We start from the raw sequence: 20,658 nt of genomic DNA, 5'->3' as shown, positions 1-20,658 counted from the left end.
ATTTTTATTTCTAGGAGAGAGAGAGAGAGAGAGACAGCGTGAGCAGGGGAGGGTCAGAGAGAGAGGGAGTCACAGACTGAAACAGGCTCCAGGCTCTGAGCTGGCAGTCAGCACATATCCCTACGCGGGGCTCGAACCCACGAACCGTGAGATCATGACCTAAGCGAAACTCGGACGCTTAACCGACTAAGCCACCCAAGCGCCCCAGAAACACAAATTTTAAATAGTTATTGTATCAGGTGGGACCCCACCTAACTAGGATACACGTGTTCCTTACAAATGAGTTGAAGAAATCACTAAGAATTTTCCTAATATTTCTTGAAGTCATAGTAAAGAGTGTGGCATGTAAAATTGTTATCTTCCATATAAGATAGTGTACTGATGCATTTAGTTCATGAGGAGTCTTGCTTACATTTAAGCATATGCATTTTCAACTTCAGTGAAAATCATCATCAAAAAAATAATAATGGCTCCTAATTGTCCTAAATTCCATGTCTAACTGTTACTATATTAAGCCCTACTTAAGCCCATCCAGCTCTTTAAGAACTGGAAGCTAAATATAATATTCGCCTAATAAATACATGGTATATTCACTTAAATATATAGCATCTTTTGTTTAATGATGGTGTTCAGATATTTCTCTACTCTGCATCATCTGCTGCTCTGTAATTTGACAGTTTATTCTTTGTGTATACTTATATAGGAACTGAAGGGCTCTGAGAGCATGCATTATGCTCATTAAAAAGCATGAGATAATGAAGGACCAAACTTGGGTCAGAGCCCAAGTGTTTCTATTTTGGTGAGAACACTTCATTATCTTCTGGTGGGACCTAATAAAGTGATATTATTTAAATATTTCTGAGCAGTTCTTATAGACTATCCTGTGCACCTCCTGTTTTGCTTGATATTTTGAAAGAATGTCTCCGAATGAATAGTGATGAATAGCTACCCAAGACTGGTTCTACAGAACAAAATAATAATCCCATAAGTGAAAATGCTTCCCTTTGTAATCCTGTGTCTTGGCAGGTATTACTAAAACTCTTTGGTTTGCATTTAAATAAGATGCTAATTTAATTCCTTTTCATAATTTTTATGAGAAATAATAACCCTAGAATTTTCAAGATCATTTTCTAATCTGTGGTTTAATATTTGCAGACTTGCAGAAATGCTATTTTGTTGCCAGCATCTGGTCAATGACATACTATTCATTTCCGGATACACTGTCAAGCACAGTTTTAAATGACGAAAGGTCGATTATGTCCATTCTTTTTTAATAAAAGCAAATTGCATAGTTCTTGCTCAGTAATCGTCTTAGAAAAACTGAAATATAATGAAAAGAAATTAATCAATCTTACCATTTACTTTTCTACAGATTATTGTTAATTATACTTAAATGAGATGTCTCTGCTGAGAATTTCTTCCCTAAAAACATATTACCTATGAGACTTTTTTTTCTGGTTTTATTTGGATAATCAGAGGACTAAATTTAATTTTAAAAAAACACTATAATTATTATAGTGACTTGGCAGAGAAGGACAAATATCATATGTTTGCACGTATAGGAGGATTAGGAGGAACTTGACGGAGGAACAAGCGGGAGAAGAAGGGCGGAAATGGTGGGGGAAAGGGAGAGAGGCAAACCATGAGAGACTCTTGAATGCTGACAAAAACTGAGGACTGATGGATGTGGGGGGGAGGGGGGGTGGGCATGGAGGAGGGCACTTTGGGGATGAGCACTGAGTGTTATGTAGAAAATAATTTGACAATAAACTATTTGTAAAAAAAAAAAAAATTATTATAGTGACTCAATATGTTTTATCTGAGACTGTGATTTTACCAAGGCAAGAAGAAACAATCTTAGCTTCTTTCTAATCATTTGATCTATAGCCCTCATTGCCAATTGCCCCTACTTCTTTTAAAAAGGTAAAAAGGACTCTTTCCATAATTTGGCTATTACTGATAGTGCTGCTATAAACATTGGGGTACATTTGCCCCTTCAAATCAGCATTTTTGTATCCTTTGGATAAATAGCTAGTAGTGAAATTGCTGGGTGGTAGGGTAGTTCTATTTTTTATTTTTTAAGGAACCTCCATACTGTTCTCCAGAGTGACTGATGAATGTATATATATCCATGATGGAATATTACTCAGCAATCAAAAAATGAAATCTTGCCATTTGCAACAATGTGGATGGAACTAGAGTGTAATATGCTAAACGAAATTAAGTCAGAGAAAGACAAATACCATATGATTTCAGTCATATGTGGCATTTAAGAAACACAACAGATGAACATAGGGAAAGGAAGGAAAAATAAGAGAAAAACAGAGAGGGAGACAAACCATAAGAGACTTTTGAATACAGAGAGCAAACTGAGGGTTGCTGGAGGGGAAGTGAGTGGGGGGGGATAGGCTAAATGGGGGATAGGCATTAAGGAGGGCACCTGTTGTGATCAGCACTGGGTGTTGTATGTAAATAATGAATCATTGAATTCTACTCCTGAAACCAATACTATACTGTATGCTAACTACTCAAATTTAAATTAAAAATCAAATAAAAGAAAAAGAAAAAGGTAAAAAGGAGACCTTGAAAGCCGGCAGCCGGGGAAAACAAAATACTGAAAAGGAAAAGTTAAGGAAATAATTAAAAAATAAAATAAGGAGAAAAATTGTAACATTCACCAACCTCTGAAAATCTAGCTCATTTTATTTCTACAGCGTTTCTGCTTGATCTCAAATATGTGACCATTAAGTTGTTTTGAACATTTATGACTAAAACTCTAAATGCACCTCATTTTACATTAACTTGGAGCAACACGAAGTTCAACTGCTAGAGTTACTGAGTTTGCCTTTTATATCACAGCTTTTCAGAAGTTTGATTATCCATGATGGCCATATTTTAAGGGAAAAGTTTTGTAAACTAAAGGACCCATAGGATTTGACCAACCCCAGTGCTCACTGCCTGCCTGAGAGGGAAAGCAGGGATTTTACCAACTTGTAGATGAAAAGCCTAGAGTATCAGAGACCAACTTACTGTTTTACCAAAGGTCACACCATCTGTGACAGTGCTAGGACCAGAAAACCAAGCTGGTTTTCCCACCCACATATACTTCCTACCCATTCCCTGGTTTGGGTTTATAAGCTTCTTTCAGTCTTCAACACGATTTGGAGGACATGTAATGATGAGAAAAACATATGCCGTCTTGATCAATGAAAAGGCACCATGGTTGTGCTCAGACAATCAAGTCATTTCAGTGTTTGTGAATCTCTTTTCTCCTCTGCTCCCTGCAGAAGAGGGAGGTATTTAATACCAATTAAAGATGCATTTAATACCTTCCACTGATGCTGAGCCATCTGTTACCAGTTCTGTTCCACTTACATTTCTAGAACAAATCTTCTTTAATACCTGAATTGTGCACCATTTCAAAGTTCATAGTCACTTGCTATCATCTTAAAAATATTACAAGTTTACCTATATTACAATATAGAAAATTATTTTATTTCTCAAATTTAGATTATCATCTAGCCAAATAGCCTCTTGGTTTTAAAAAGGAGCTGAGGGGATAGATTCGAAGAAGATTGCAAAGATGAGAAGGAGCAAAGCCAGTCTGTGGAATTAGCTGAGAGACTAATAAAATGAAAAGCACACCCCTTCCTCTCCATATCCTTAATATCAATCTCCTTTATATTTATATATTTTATTTAATAGTTTGAGTCACTGATTCTTAATTTTTTTCATTGCTCATTTTACTCCAACTTCAATATCCTTTTACAGTGTCTCATCGCCTGTGCTGCTGCCTCATCCCTATTAAACATTTGCTCATATCATCATTTAATATCATTTTAAATGCCTTAGTAAGAAGGGAATACTTAGACTAATCCCTGAAGGTTGAAGTGGATTTCAAATCCTACTTCTAAGGTAAAACCATCCCTAACTCACAAGGAGACATACTGACATAACCCTTAAGGGAGCTGGAATGTGCAAAGAATGTGCGTGACAGGGAAGAAAAAAAAGGTTTTTTTCCAGTTGCACCAAAGAAGAGGGGGGAGGGAGAACCAAGGAGATAGTAGGAAACTGAACACTCCCTAATTAGACCCTTCCTTGCAACCTCAATTCTCAAGAGAGTTACTAAAATCTCTGCAATGTTTGAAATCAGAGGATTTTAAAAATGAATAACTAGAACAGGACTGAGCTTTGCACCCAAGCTAATGTGGCTGTGGCCAAGACTGAGGCAGCACGTGTGGACCCTATAGGAGGGAAGAAGCACAGAGAGAATTAGAAGAACTAAGCCAAAACTGTGGGCCTCACAAAGTCTGCAGAATTGGGTTTGGACCAGGTACAACCAGATTTACAGAAGATGGTGGCTGGCGGGAGACATGATCCCTTCCCCAGCATGGCCCAGCTGCTGTTGTCAACATTAGCTCCACGCTTTTCTCCTCCCTGTCACATAGCTGTTGCTTTCTCCTGTTTTTGAAGCATTTAGCTCAAATGCACTTGTTGACACTCCACTAATTCTTTTCCCTTGGACTTGCAAACATTAATGTGAGAGGGTCCTGCGAGTCATAGGGAAAGGTCAGGAAGGAATAAGGAAGAGAAAGGCAACAGTAAAATCCACAATACTTCATGGATGTCTGCCCTACTTATGTCTAGGTGCCCATGGGGTTAGTATTATTATTACTTAGTTAACATCATCTTTTAGATAATAATTTTAAATACTTTAAGGACATGTATGTGTCTTTAGGAAAAAAATTATATGTGCATATATATTACAATAATAAAGAAATATATTTGCCAAGAAAATGCCCTTTAAATCATGATTTATAACTAGAGAAGGAATGAAATACAGTAGATAATCATCCCAGAATAACCAAGCCTCTGAGTTCTCTCCACCTCCATGCCTTCTAATTGTAGCCACCCCCCCACAACTGGCTTTTGTTAAGGACAATTGTCCTTGGTCACTTCACACATACATAGGGCTATGTTCTAAACCATATGAGTTGGTGCCTTCACCAAGATGTTTGGACCACAAAAACACTAAGGAAAAGCAAATAGTCTGTAAGGCTCCCAACCACCTAGAAAGAAGACTGGTATGAAAGTTCTTCCTAAATCAACAAAACAAGAATATGGAGTTTAGATGAGCCTATCAGAGTCCCTCTCACAGTAATTTAATTTCAATTATAGGGAAAAGGGTGGGCAGTAGGTAGGGGCAAGTAGAAATCAAGGCACACAAGAACAGAAAGCAATGTGCAGACTCCTGCTATAAGGAAAAGATATCTAACAGGGAATAAAAGGTCAAGTGGATGTACAAAATAAGGAAGAGTAAAATCCAATATATCAAAACTAAATAGCAATGTGTTCAGTGAGTCTTCTTTCTAAACTTGTCTTCAATTCTTTCCTACATACCATGATGTGATATTCCGGGTGGTAGATTGCTTCTGCTTCTTAAGCTACATATTTTAAAGAGGTGGAGTGATTAGGCATACCATGGGCTAATAAATGAGAGCCTAAATCTCCCTTTAGAAAATGAGCAGTTTAATTATTTCCATTGTTACTGTTAATCTTACAAGGAAATAAACAACTTTATTTGGACATTTCTCAATGAAATTTTAAATAAGATGCTTTGTAGCTAATCAGTTTTGTATGATTGTGCCCATATGCAACACAGAAAAATAGATGATTGTCCAAAATTTAATTATTGTTCCCACATTCAAATTATCATCTTCCTTAAGGGTCTCACTAAACTGCTCCTGCAATATTATTGAGTGTTCAAAGTCAAGTATAAACCTGACAATGTTTTCTTGTATATGAGACTGCCTACTCCTCTTCCATGGGGAGTTGAATTTACTTAACAGATATTTACTGAGCATGCATATGTGAAAGGCACTCTGCTCAGGGCTTTAGAGGTTTCCCAAATTTATCTGATATTAAGAATCATCCAGGGGCACCTGGGTGGCTCAGTCAGATAAATGTCCAACTTTGGCTCAGGCCATGATCATGTGGGTTCATGAGTTTGAGCCCTGCGACGGGTTCTGAGCTGACAGCTTGGAGCCTGCTTTAGAATCTGTGACTCCCTTTTTCTCTGCCACTCTCCTGCTCACACTATGTCTCTCTCTGTCTCTCAAAAAATAAATAGATGTTAAAAAAATAAAATAAAGAATAATCCATAACACTTTTTTCAGAGTCCTTGAAGTCCAATCCCAACTCACTGAATCAAAATTCCAGATAACAAGAGCCCCACATTTATTTTTATCTCCAGGAATTTGGAAGACAGAGGATACAAAGATAAGCAAAGCTCAATCCCTAGATCCCAGTAATTCAAGAATGAGAAGAATGAGATAAGTATATAAGAAGCTGCAACATAAGGCAGAGGAGGAAGAGATCACATGCAGTGGGGAGGAGGTAGTGGTGATGAAAGACATCACAAATGAGTTGATGGATTTCATGTGGCAGACACTATGCGATTTCACTAAGCATGATGCAGACAGCGACAGGTGTGCATGCAGGAAGGTGTGATACTTGCCTAGCAAATGGGGACATAGCCAGCCTAATTGGACCATAGGATCTGAGTTTTGCAGAGAGCAGGAAAACAGAAACAGTGGGGGATATATTGCAGAGGCTCTGAGTGGCAAGGTGAGGGAAACCTTTTTATGCAGGATAGTAATGTGATTACATCTGTTCCTTAGAAATATTAATCTACCAAAGGCTATTAGAACAGGTTGAAGTAATTCAAGACAGTAAACCAGAAGCCCCAGAAGGATCTCATTTCAAAAGATCAAAGGACAGGTAGTGAAGAGTGGTGAGAGGGCACTGGAAAGATTATCATTTATGTGAGGTTATTAGAGCAATGTTTATATTTCATTTTCTCTGTCCTATTTCTTTTTTTAAAAATGCAAACGTATTCAATATTTACTCAACAAATATTTAGTGAACAGGTACTATGTGTCAGACACTTTTTAAGGCCCTGGGATCCCAGCCTTCACCACACTACTAATAGGTTAATGTGGCAGACAGAGAAATAAATCAACCACCGCAAGCGCACTGAGAGGAGCTGGGGCAATGGTTAGGGGGAGCAGAAGCAATTACTTTATAACATTCTTGTTGTGAATGTACTGCATAGGTGTTTTCTGCACTCTGACTTGCAGTAAGAATGTCTTAGCTCTTTTCACTGAACATATTAGTCTCAATTCACTGAAGCTGAAAGTCAAGAGAGAAGCTTTACCAGAAAGAACCTTGGAGAATGACTTTGCAGTTTGTGGCATTTCCAGAGAACACTACTGTCTTCAGACACCAATTTATAAGGGCTGCAGCTTACCTGGTCTGTCCATGCTGGGCTCACATTGACCACAACTGTATTTAAATTCCCATGATCCACACATACTTCTGAGCCACACATGAGTGTATTTTAATCCTGATCTTGAAAACAACAAACCAAACAAAAATAAGGGATGGGTTGAATCCATGAAAAATGTCAAATGTACTAAAATTCTCCATGTATGCGTTTACATGCGTGCGCGCGCACGCACACACACACACACACACACACACACACACACACAGTAACCACATCTTCTATCCCAACATATTTATACAGGGGGTAGGGTATAAATTACCAGTCCCTCTAATTAGAACACTAATAAAGCCCCTAGCTTGAAGTAACCCTTAGTTTAAAAAAAAAAAAAATAAAACTAAAACTAAGATTCAGTTTGGGTCAGTATGCTGTTTCTGTCATTGTGCAAAGCTCACCACTGATCATCGCTCCATTTCATACCAGCATATATCACCACATAGACTCAGAGTTTTCATTTATTAGAGCTGACAGGCTAACCATACAGTGTTCTCAGTCTCTGCATACAACTGTTCAAATCTCCATCCTTCCAGATTTAATAAAATTCTGCACAAGTCCCCCTCAAGGTGCCTATAGTAAAATACTTAACTGTCTCTTCCATGTCCTTATCCTGCCATGGTTTGTGTCAAAAACCAAGAACCTTCAGTCCCTAGAAGTCACCATTTTATAGTGACCTCCTATGTGTGACCATAAGATGTCCCCCCTACTGCAGTGGCCAGAGTTAGAAAGTTTCCAGTCAAAACTTTACCAGAGTGTGCTGTTTAACCATTCCTAGGTAACAAGGAGTTAGACTTACAGTTAAGAATAAGCAGCATGAAGTGGTGTAACTAAAGGTAGCTAACAATTCCATAGATGGGAAAATTACTCCAAAATGTTTCTTATGGATTATCTAGATATTAGATCTTTTTTTTTTTTTTTTTTACTTTTCTAACATGGTTCAAAATTTTTAAAAGCCTTCACATCTTCATAATATGTTTTTAAGAATCAGACTATAGAGGTGTCTGGGTGGCTCAGTGGGTTAAGCCTTTGGCTCTTGGTTTTGGCTCAGGTCATGATCTCACAGATTAGGAATTCAAGCCCCACATTGGGCTCTGTGCTGAAAGTGTGGATCCTGTTTGGGATTCTCTTTCTTTCCCTCTCTTTCTTTGCCCTCTCCTGCTCATTCATTCTCTCTTTCTCTCTCTCTCTCTCTCTCTCTCTCAAAATAAATAAGTAAACTTTAAAAATTAAAAAAAAAAAAAGACTGTGTGGGGCACCTCAGTGGCTCAGTCAGTTAAGCATCAAACTATTGATTTTGGCTCAAGTCAAGATCACACGGTTTGTGGGATTGAGCCCCCCGTCTGGGCTCAGTGTTGACAGCATGAAGCCTGTTTGGGATTCTCTCTCTCTTGATCCCTCTGCCCCTCCCCTGCTCACTTTTTTTCTCTCTAATAAATAAAAAAACAAACATTTTTAAAAAAGCATCAGACTGTGTTAAAAGGATACATATTGATTTTTGCTTAAATATGCTTGAAATTTATGCATAAATACATAAGAAAGCAATAATATGATTGCCTATGGAGAGGGAAGCTGGGTAGATGGAATATACTGCATACTCTTCCTGTGTCTTTTGAATTTTGAACCATGTTAATGTATTACTAGTCAAAAAATAAATTAAAAACCAAATCAATTATATAAGTAGGAGGATATGAAAAAAACAAAAGAGGATAATGAAGAGAGAATGTATTAATTCACACATTCATTCAGCAGACATCACTGACTATATATGCCAGGCACTGTGCTAGATGCTAGGAACATAAAGATGAATGAAACAGTGGCTGTCCCCACAGCTCACGGTAACCCAGACTTGAATATGATGCTGCCATAGCACCTTTTTTATTACTGTTTGAAAATTAATGAAGAAAGAAAGCTTGGAGAATTTCGATGTCACTGGTATAGAAATAGTAATGCTTTTTCCCTCAATGCTAAATTGCCTGCTTAAAGGCAACTTGCCCTTGAAAGATTAAGCTAACTTCTCTATGACCAAAGAGAATTGTATTTAAGATCCTGGTCTTTGAAATCAGATGAGATTTGTGTCAGACTCTCAACTTTGTTTCTCACTACTAGCTGCTATGTAACCTTGGGTAAGTTACTGAACATTTCTAAGCCTCATATTATCTGCAGAACAACGATTCTAATGTTACCTACTTCATCAAGTTGTTATGAAGATTACATTTTAAGTATATGCAATGCACTTTTTATAGTTAGCGTTATTATTACCTGGAGAGGAATCTTGGTTTTTCAACAAAGGTTTTTGTTAAAGAAAATAAGATTCCATTTCTGCTGGCAGATTCCTCTTTAAACTGCCTATTTTTGTTCTCCTACATCTTTTGCTCCCCAAAAACGAACATTTTGCTGAAAGCTTAGCCATAATGCAGAATGGCTCCCAGGGAGGGGAGGAGCACCTTCCAAAAATCCATGATAAATATCTTTTGGCTTTCTAACTCTACAGGCTTAAATCCCACTTTGTAGCCAAGGCCGAGGGCATTAACCTTCTTGGCAGTTTCAAGTCACACACTGTGCGGAAATCAATTTCTTTGGGGAAAATATAATACACATTGGAGCAGCTTAAAATCTATGATTTTTATGCATCTTCTGCCCAACTGTCTTTTCATACGTTTTAAGTGTACATTAAAGGAAGTCCATGTGCCATAAAATAAAAGATCCACGTATTTTATTGCATAGCACCCCAAAAAAGCACACCTGCGTAGCAAAAGAAAATATGAAGCCAACTCAAAAGATAAATTGAGAAAATATTTGCCACAAACATAACTTACAAAACTAATCTTAACATATAAAGAATTCCCACAAACTGAGAAGAAAAACCTGAATCCAGAAGTAAAAAGGAAAGAACCTGAGCAGGCAATTCACAAAAAAGAAATACAAATCACTCTTAATATGAAAAGATGAGCAACCTAAATTGGCGTATGAATTTTCATTTACGATATGGACAAGATCACTATGACACTCACTTCATAAGATTGCTCTGAGGATGATACCATAGTACATGCAGAGCACCAGATGAGAGCCTGCACTTCAGAAGCCACAGAAAGCACTTCCTAGGCACAACAGAATTCCAGGCCAACCCAGAGCCAAGAGGTGGCATGACCAGAACAAAAGAAACTCAATACTAAAGCAGGATGTGATTCTTTTTTTTTTTTTAATGTTTTATTTATTTCTAGGAGAGAGAGAGAGAGACAGCGTGAGCAGGGGAGGGTCAGAGAGAGAGGGAGTCACAGACTGAAACAGGCTCCAGGCTCTGAGCTGGCAGTCAGCATAGAGCCCAACGCAGGGCTCGAACCCACGAACTGCAAGATCAAAGTCAGATGCTTAACTGACTAAGCCACCCAGGCGCCCCAAGCGGTATGTGATTCTAATTAAGGTGTCTATACACCCTCTTTGTTTTCACAGTGATGGAAGCATGTGTTCACTTACTGCTGTAAAAAACAATGCAATATGTGGTCATCATATCCTATTTAAGGTAAAAACACCTAACTCTCCTCAAGCAATATTACTCTCTCCATCCTAGCAAAGTCATCACTGCTCATGTTTTAAATGGAAAGTAGAAGTACAAGAATAGAGATGATTCAGAATAGTGACTAATCCATCATCTTTCCATCCACTTGCCTCAGGACACAGAGACTCAACGGGGAAACCTAAAACAAGACTGAGGACAACTTCATATTTTGGACCCAGAGGAACTAAAAGGATCTAGTTGCTCAAGTAGGAGACACTTCACCTGCCCATTCTCATCGGTGAGTGCACGTTCATAGTCTTTGCTCTCAGCAGTGTCTGCAGTTTTTAGTCCTGCAGATGCCAATGTTCAGGTCGAGCGTTGATATAGCTGATATATGACTGACTATGAAAACAAAATGGGAGGCCATTTTTTGGGGGGGCCTTTCAAATTACACAAAATTCTGACTCATACTTTTGTTTTAATGTGTACAACTTTTACTGTTTTAATGTTCTGTGAGTTATATATCACATGCAGATTATAATAAAGGTCGAGCCAAACTAGTATATCAAAATTGCCATAATAATACAGTGAATAATATGCATTCACATAAATAAAGTTACAAACAGAAGTTGCAAAAAAGTCTGAATATCATTTGGAAGTGCACTGCAGCAGCTGTGGCATCAAGATACTCTCCAGAGAATAATATCTCTGGATGAACTCTGTAACCTTATATGCAGCTAATGATACCTAATGGAAAGTCATTCAAATGGTCCCACATTCTGTTATATATTGAAATCAATAATCAGAGACAGTATGGGAAACAAGTAAGTGGTTTTTAAATTACTGTGTAGGAAGATATTATTTAGATTTACCCTGCTTAGATTTTCTGATCAATTAACAGGTCATAACCAAGCAGAGCTAACATCATTCCAAGTGCTGCAATGAACCATTTCCCTCATTAATAAAATGCAACAGTCCTAAGTTCATTCAAGCAGCTGTTGCATTTATCATACTTATATTTACAAATGACTATAATGATCACGTAATGTTGTTGTTATCACTTTTTGGAAATGGTCCAGGATTTGTTTTCTGAGAACTCATGTGGGTCCTTCCGTTTCAAACATAGAATATATAAAATATTTAGTGCATTTAAATTGAGGAGTGGAAGTACATCTCACCAATTATTTTAGATGTAATAAATATACAACAAGCCAGACATAGAAGCTCAGTCCTTTCAAGTTCCATTTATCCCAATATAGTGTCATAAGAAAGATTGAGAGCCAAAATTGGAGAAAAGATATTCACTATTATACTTTCTGATAGCTAGTGATCAATAATTTCAAGCAGTTTAGATCAATCCAAACCTCACAAGTGAATTTATCTTATATCATGATTCTTTTTTTAAGTTTATTTATTTATTTTGAGAAAGAGTGCATGCAAGTGGGAGAGGGGCAGAGAGAGAGAGAATCCCAAGCAGGCTCTGCACTGTCAAACCCACCAACTATAAAATCATGATGTGAGCTGAAATCAAGAGTCAGACGCTCAACCAACTGAGCCACCCATATTCCCTTCTTCCATCAAAATTCTTGACCCTAAGTGTTTATCCCTAAGGAAATGCAGTTTATCACTCTCCTTCACTTCCTCCCCACCCCGGAGCAACTTTTGTTTTCTTCTTGTGAACTGACTGAATTAAATGATTCTAAGCAAACCCTGAGAATTTCAACACTATCATAGTCAATTTCACCAGGAAACTGGAAATGTACAATAGCACATTATGCATATCTTCACCTCACCCCCCCCACATTAACATCTCTACAGCCTGAATCCATGAATCAACATTTCCTCTTTAAACTAAAACAAAGAAACTTCAAAGATAATGGAGCAATCAGCATTCAAAGCCTTCTTTCTAAGTCTTAAATAATTATCTCTTGTGTGGCTTTAAATTAAATTGTGATGTGCTTTTACACCTACAGTGTAAAAAAAATAGCTTTATTGTAGTAAATACAGCAATTCAAGAAGAGAGGAAAGAAGGTTTAAAGTGTTGTTTGTTTGGGGGAAACAGAGGGTGGCAGTGAGAGTCCCAGAATTCCTACAAGAATTAACAAGATATAAATTCCTTCCATAGTGGTACTATGTCTCTTTCCTGTTCCTCTTCCCTTCAGCCCCTCAACCACCAGCAGCGTATTCTCTCGTATTCCTCCATATGTTCAGACAGCTGTTCAAGACAGGCTATTTTGGATTTATTGATTTCTTCATAAATTAATCACTCTGAAACAAGAATATATCAGATTAGATTATTCAATCCATATAGGCTTCTGTGATAGAAAAAAATATACAAAAAGAGAGGGAGTGAGAGAGAAGCATCCTCTTTCTCTCTAGGGTTTCCTTCCTATGTAATGAATTATTTGTAATTATGCATCAGTCAAGACACTTCAATAATGAAAATGCCTAAGCAATGGTATTCCAAAAAGTGTTTATGGTAGTTTTTTTTACCAGAATGGTTTTTACCAGAAAGATGGCTTTTGGCCCTTGTGTATGTAGTGCATTATAAATACCTCTATTTCAAGGCTTTCTAACTTGGGACACTTCACATGTATGTAGTATTAATCCGAAAAGAAAATGTTTGAGAGATGGTCAGAGTAGTATTGCTTTCCCAAAAAACAACTCATCAAAGCTGATTTTTGAAAGCCAAGGTACATATGCATTTGTTTATTCATAATTTTTTCACAGTTGGGACATGATTTTAAGCTAGTAATTAAGTAGTGACTTGTTCTTCAGTCTGGGTTCCTCAATGACATTTTATTATTCAAATTTATTATTGGTCTTACCTTTAGAGTTAGGGAAAATTAAGGCTACAGAACAAAAAGGCTGGTGCCAGCTTAAGGGTACCAGATGCACTTGGAAAGTAAGCACCAGTATTTAATTTATAGAATGTTACACAATTCATGTGAGAAAACTGATATAAAAGGGAGATAAGTTATTTTTGTCTCCATAGTGCCTCTATGGGATACTAACATGTCTTTAAAAAGCTAGTGCCTAAGAAAAGTAGATCAGTTATTTTGTAATCATTTGAAATACAAGAAATGGGGAGAAAAGAATATACCCAGAAAAAACAAACTTTGATTTGTTTCATTTTGTTTCTAGGTACTGCCCAAAATGTGAAAAAATGAAAAATAGTAACATTATGAAAATGGCATTATAAATGACTTAAACACCAACTGTTACTTTGACCTACAAAATGTACAGATTCAAATTTCTTACGATTTTATTCAACTATTATTGTAGTTACTATAAGTACTATTCTGTTAAAAAATTCTATATTCCTAGTTACAATGAATAAGTTTTAACATAAGACCCTGTTGAGTTGTAGAAATGCAAAATTTTATAGCAATGTTGGGAATATGCATACATGAATGAAAGCTGTAAATAGAAGTTGCAAAATAGGATCTCAAAATCATATGAAAACTTGCTCCACTGGCTATCTATACCTACATGTTGTTCATTTATCCTCAAGGAATAAATGAATACTCCTGAGGAAATTCCATACCCCATACAGTGCTGATGATACATAAATGAATGCTTAGATATAGCCCCTTCTCCCTCCACACGGCCACTCTGAAACAGTGGAGGCATGTATATTATGTTCCCACACACATAGAAACAAGGAGCTCTAGCAGGTTGGCACATTGGTTGGTTCGTTGTTTGGTTGTTGGTTTTGATGGGTTTCTAATAGAATGTTTTTCCTTTATGGAAACTTGTCAGTAAAGTCTCCAAGAAAGGAAATATAAATAATTACCTGAGGAAAAAAAAGCCACCAACTTTTGCCTTTGAGCAGATGTCCTCTCTGTGGCCTTGAGCAGGCCCCCTAATGTCTTGGAGCCTCAGTTACTTTGTTTAGTATAAGGAGTTGGACTTTAATCTTTAAGCTTCCCTCCAGTTCTGCGGTGCTAAATCTAGATCTCTTGCCTCCTTAAATGTGTAGATGGCCTAATTACTTGCTCAAGACCTAAAAGAAGATCAGAATTCTTTCAGAACTCTGATTTCTCATTTTATACCCAAGGGACTACTTTGTCCCATCTTTGGTGGAATGTAGCGGTGAGTAGCATATGCCTGTGAGTGCTGTAAGGAGCCACTTGGGTCCTAGGATTTACAACTAAGCTCTACTTTTTAGATGAGCAAAGGGGCTGAGAGAAGACTCCCTTTAATTATCTGAGACTGTGATAATTTCCAAGAACCTACATTCATCAGTGCACATATTGGAAAGCAGGACTTCCTACTTTCCAGATGGCACAGAGGGTGATTGGGGATAATTCTAGAGAATAACACAAGTTACACTCAAATGGGGCCCTTCCAAAGACGGGAGGGGGCAAAGTAATATTTTTCCTCAATTATAGCTCTATATGCCAATTCCTGTATTTTACATACCACAAGTATGCAAATGCTCCTTTAGGGAGAAATGTTATTAAACATTTTGGCAAGAAAGGATGACAAAGCTGGGATGTAGATTAGCTATTTTAATAATACAGAGAGCCAATTGCTTATTCTTTGGAGAGTGACTATAGCGGCAATTAAATTGCAGAAGTGTCAATAAAACAAATGTTGATTACACCCAACCTAAGAATCTGTAATAAAACAGAAACAACTTTTTTTCTAGCATATATTTTCAAGCCTGTGGCTTTGGAATTACATATACTTATTTTCTATTTTCATAGGATAGACTTGTTTTCAATTATTAGTGTGAAAATTTTAATTCTGGTTTCAAAAGAATTATCTTCAAAGATGCTGAGTTTCCTCTGAAATAGTTGTAGTTTTGCTTTCTCTTTTTAAATTTTTTAAAGTTTATTTTATTTATTTTGATAATGAGAGAGAGAGAGTCCCAAGTAGGCTCCTCACTATCAGCACAGTGTTCGATATGGGGCTTGAACTCATGAACTGTGAGATCATGACCTAAGCTGAAATCAAGAATTGGATGCTTAATCAACTGAGCTACCCAGGCACCCTGTAGTTTTGCTTTCTATCCCCCAACTCTTAATGTTTTATAAACATGGCTGAGACTTGTTTTACCCAATGTTCCAAGTCAGAATTTCTACACTTAGTACTTGAATCAGTCACCTGAGACACGTCAATTTATTTTGAAGGGATCTAAGAATTTTGCAAATGTTTCATGACTCAAAAATGAGGTAAGATATAATACTACATATTTCATCCTACTCGCTCCAAAAATGTCCGTCTAAATGCATGTTTGTGTGACACTCCAAATTAAGCTATGTGGGTAATTTTGAAAATAAAAATGTCTTGTGAGACCAGAAATAATAGTTAAGGGACAATTATTACAACCCTAAGAAATCCTAAAAAGCCTGGAGTACTTTCCTATTAACTTATTGGCTGATGTTGAAGAGAACTGCCAGCTAAATCTCCAAAGTCAATATCCAAAATATGGACATATGAAGCAGAAGCTTTGAATTCCCATGAACACACTAAATATAGTGACTGTCCCATACAGGGACTCAAGGGTGCATGAATCGCAGCCACCTGGAAATTTGGTGGTGGTGGTGGTGGTGGTGGTGGTGATTGTTATTGTTGTTGTTGTTGTTTTCTTAAAAAAAAAAAAGTGGCCTGAGATTGAAAAAGTTTTTTCAGTAAGCATAATATGAACACCATAAGTGACAATTGTTGTTTTTAATGGTGGCACTAGAGTTTATTAAGCTGTGCCTTAGTTCAGGTGCTGTGGCTTGCCCATGGTGCTCTTGATGTATAAAGCCCAGATATTCTGCTGATTCTTCCAGAGCAATGACACCAGGAAATTGACAGCCAAGTAGATATTGTACACAAGCTCATCATCTATCATCTTCACAGACGGCCAACGGCCACTGCCAGACACAGCACCTTCTTCATCTGGGGTTAGATCGTGGGCTTCGCTTCATCCACTCTGGCCACCATGTTCTCATTGTGGGTCAGCAAGAAGGGAACTTGCCAACCTTATTCAGGCCAGGGTCCAGGATTCATGGGATCTGCCTGATCAGAGATTCTGAAGCCAAAAAGGCATTATACTTCTTGGCCAGCTTCCTGACCAATTTTCTTATTTTTGAGTTTCTTTAGCACCTCAGTCTCCATGTGGGCAATATCCACAGCCTTGGCCTCATCACAATACTGCTGGTTCTCCAAAACACATACAGAGACCTTGGGGTGGGGAGTGGACTTAAGCCTGAGGGTGCCCAAGGAGTGTTGGTCCTTCTGAGGGTCATAGCTCTTCAAGCTGATCTGCAACTCCACCATCTCCAAAAACTTGCCACACTTATGCTGGTTCCCATGCAGGACTTCCAGCACTGCCTAGAACAGGGCACCTCAGAAAACTGCTGCTCATGGTGCCTTGTGCCACAATAACCAGGACAGAGAACTGGAAGTTTGCATTAAGGCAATGAAATGAATTTTGTTTGACCTGAGCTTTTATTAATGTCAACATAGTCTCTGTGTACTGATCTTAGAGTTTGGATATTTTAAGAATCTTTCACAGAGCAATACAAGTATGATAACACACAAATGACTTTGCAGTGCTAATAACATTCATTCTGTGTTATAGGGCAGAGTGTTCAGATCTTTATAGGCATTCTCTCTTCAATTTTCAAAATCCCATGAGGTGGACAGGAAGGGTACTCTCACCTTTGTTTTACAGATCAGGATGCTGAGAAGCATCAAAGTTAAGAAACTAGCTCCAAGTGACAGGACTAGTAATAAGTAGACCAGCAGTCTCCTGTTTCCACTCCAAAGTACTTTTCATCACCCTTCCTTGCTTCCAAATGTCTCAAAGGAGTCATTCTCACCTTCTCCACAAACAGAAAGCTCTAAAAGAACCAATGTATGTGGGGAAAGGTAGGAGTTGGAACATCCCAGATTCTCACTCCCTTTTACATTCAAGCCATTTGTCTAAGAAGCAACTTGAGCTCCGTTTCCAGTGACCTGATTCCAACCAACAAGAGAATTACAGTTCTGTTTCACAGCGTTATGTTTTATAATATTTTCATTTCAAAAGCTTTTCTCCGTGGTCAGGTATAAGCCCTGGTGGTAAATAAATGATATATTTCTCTGTGTCTTCTTAAAGGTAGACCCATTCAATGCGTTTCCCAGCGGCTTATTAGCCAAGAAAGACTGTAAGGCTGGGGGGCTTGTATGACCTCATTTTCAGGATGCACTGCCTTCTAACTCATTAGCTATCTAAGCCATCTCATTGTAAGACTAACTCGGGGCATGGGTTGGGCATGAGTGTGTTAGGCAGAGTGTGTTAGGCAGCTGCATCCTACCAGTACACGTGCTGGTTAGGAAACCAACAGGTCAGTGCAAGGTGGATCTGAGCAGATGGCATCTTTGGCAGAGCTTATGGCAGGAATCTATAAAATGCTTGGTAATTGGTTCCAGCAGGATTATCTGGGGTAGGTGTCTAAGGGTTGAAATAGCCAAGGCTCTCATTTCTCTGTGCTTGTTCCAGCAAGAGCCAGCACTGTCAGAATCAAAGCTTGCTCTGTATCAAAAGGTGCTCTGTCTTTCAGTAACTTATTTTTATCACTTGCCATTAGTTTTCAAAGAGCGATTCCTTTTATTCTCACCCTTTACATTCCTCCTTTGCTCCTGAAACTTGTTATGCTTTATACCTGAGGACAAAAGCAGCTGGAAATGAGTCATTTCCACTCTTCCACATCCCTCCTTTTCAGACATAAAACACAAAAAATGTTAAAGCTCTGTGAGTTGTTGCCACAGGAGTGTGATAGTGATGATTCCCTTGGTCATAATTATAACAACACAGGGATTTGATGACACACATGCACACATACCTACACTCCCACAAATATATGTTCCCTGTAAGTAATACCCTCTAAAATGACTGCCAGTAGATAACACATAACCTTTTCAAGAAGAAGATGAGACATTTTTAAATGGAGCATTTTCAATACCTCTTTGACATCTCTGAAGCAGATTTTGTCAAAAAGATTGAGAGTCAGCCTAAAAGCACCCTTCTACACATGCATGTCCTCCAAAAGTCTTCCTGGTTCTGTTTATTCTCTTGCATATTCATAAAAAGCACTATTGTCCTACTTCAGGGAATTTTCTTTGCTTCATTAAATCCCTGTATGTCAGAGCTGAAAGAGAACAGATTAACCATCTTATTTTCCACACAAGGAAACTACAGCCCAGAGGGGAAATGACTTTGCCAAGGCCATGCTTTGGTGGCAGCTGGGCTTGGATCTCAATCCAGTTCTTTTTTCCATCAGGCCATCTTGCTTCCTAGGGACTAGAGTCTGAAACATGTCATTCCTTCCTTGGAAACTTATTGGCCACTATTGGGTGTCTGGACCAAGACAAGGCTGTGGGAAAGATACAAAAAGAATAAGAAAAGAGCTAGTCCTTGAGGGTTACTCAATTCTTAATTTTTTTTTAGTATGTAAAGACAGACACTAAGTAATAAATACTTTGTGTTAGGTGAAAATTTTGAGGTTATGCTTTTCTTTCCTATGTTTATTATTGTTAGGGAAAATGAACATTTAATATCCTTATAGACAACACCCATCATGTAGCTACTGTTGAAACAAAATGAAGGGCTTTGAAGGTCAGAAAGATTAATTTGACATCTTAGAGAGTTTGCATAAATTTAAAAAAAAACTTTCACATTCTATTTGGAAATCTACCACTAAATTCACTCAACCTCATTCAAGCGTCTTCCATTTTATAACCCCATTATATCTTAAAATATATTGACATAAAATGTTAACAGATTTAACTTGCCATGTTGTTTCCTGTTCCAATGTATGGAAAAGTAGAATGCGTTAAGCCCATTAAATTTAGAGGAAAAAAGGTAGATGAAACAAGTTTTTCTTTCTTCTCTCTTTTTGCATTTTTAAGTCCCTTATAAACAGATATGCTTTCACTGTTAGAGATGATGTCCAAAGCCTTGCAAAATGGAGGCGTTCATTCTCCTCAGGTCTGGCAAACAGAGACCGCCAATGGAGTCAGGTTTGAAAGACATATCTTGTGACTTCCCTTTTATCTGTATACTCCACTTTTTGATCATCTGTAGTTTCAGCTTCACTTTTGAGTGGCCTTGGGTTCAGGGAGATAGGCAGAGCATTAAATTCAAAACGGGAACAGAATCTGAATAGGCCTTGGGTGACTGACACATAACCTAGGGATGCAATCTATTTCACTGCAGAAAAAAAATGGCACTCACTCTATCTCCAGGCTCTCCGAAGGTTTTCCCATGAATAAAATCTGGCTACTGAGTACCTGTGATATCTGGTGACCCGCAGCAAAAGCTTACATATAAATGCATTTTCCCCTGTTCATGCTTTGCTTTTTTCTCCTTCTTTCTATCATGGTCCTTTACCATCCTCACAGCCTTTCCTTTTTTTATTAGAATAATAATAATAGTGACTATTCATTAGATATTTGCTCTGTGCTGGACACTGCTAAAACACAGCATTTCACTAAACTGCACATCAAGTATACAAAGAAAATATTTGTCTTTCAGTTTCAAAAAAAAGCTTAAGTAACTTACCCAATGTCCCTTAAGTAGCAGAGTGGCAGATTCAGATCCTGGTGTCCATGCGCATAATCTCTGCTTGTCTAATAGTAAAGCTTTTTTAGGTGTTTCAAGTCCCAGGTTTACTTTCTACGTAACAGCTATGTTTTAAGACTGCCTCATCCACTAGTGGGCTCAGAGTAATATTAAATGAACCTAAGGAAAATCCAATTAATTTAGGAAGTCTAGGAAAAATCCTAGAACACACTTGAATTTATTTTCTATTGCTATATAACAAATTACAAATTTAGC

At 37.8% G+C, this 20,658-nt stretch overlaps 1 pseudogene; it reads right to left on the bottom strand.

The window, feature by feature from the left end:
* Nucleotides 1–16,551: 16,551 nt before the first annotated feature.
* Nucleotides 16,552–20,214, bottom strand: LOC120240925 (annotated as a pseudogene).
* Nucleotides 20,215–20,658: the final 444 nt, after the last annotated feature.

This window comes from Hyaena hyaena, unplaced genomic scaffold (assembly GCF_003009895.1).
Source record: "Hyaena hyaena isolate Hyena2069 unplaced genomic scaffold, ASM300989v1 scaffold_271, whole genome shotgun sequence".
Classification (NCBI taxonomy): Eukaryota; Metazoa; Chordata; class Mammalia; order Carnivora; family Hyaenidae; genus Hyaena; species Hyaena hyaena.
Note: the sequence above shows the minus strand (reverse complement) of the source record. Positions and strands in the feature narration are given on the sequence as shown.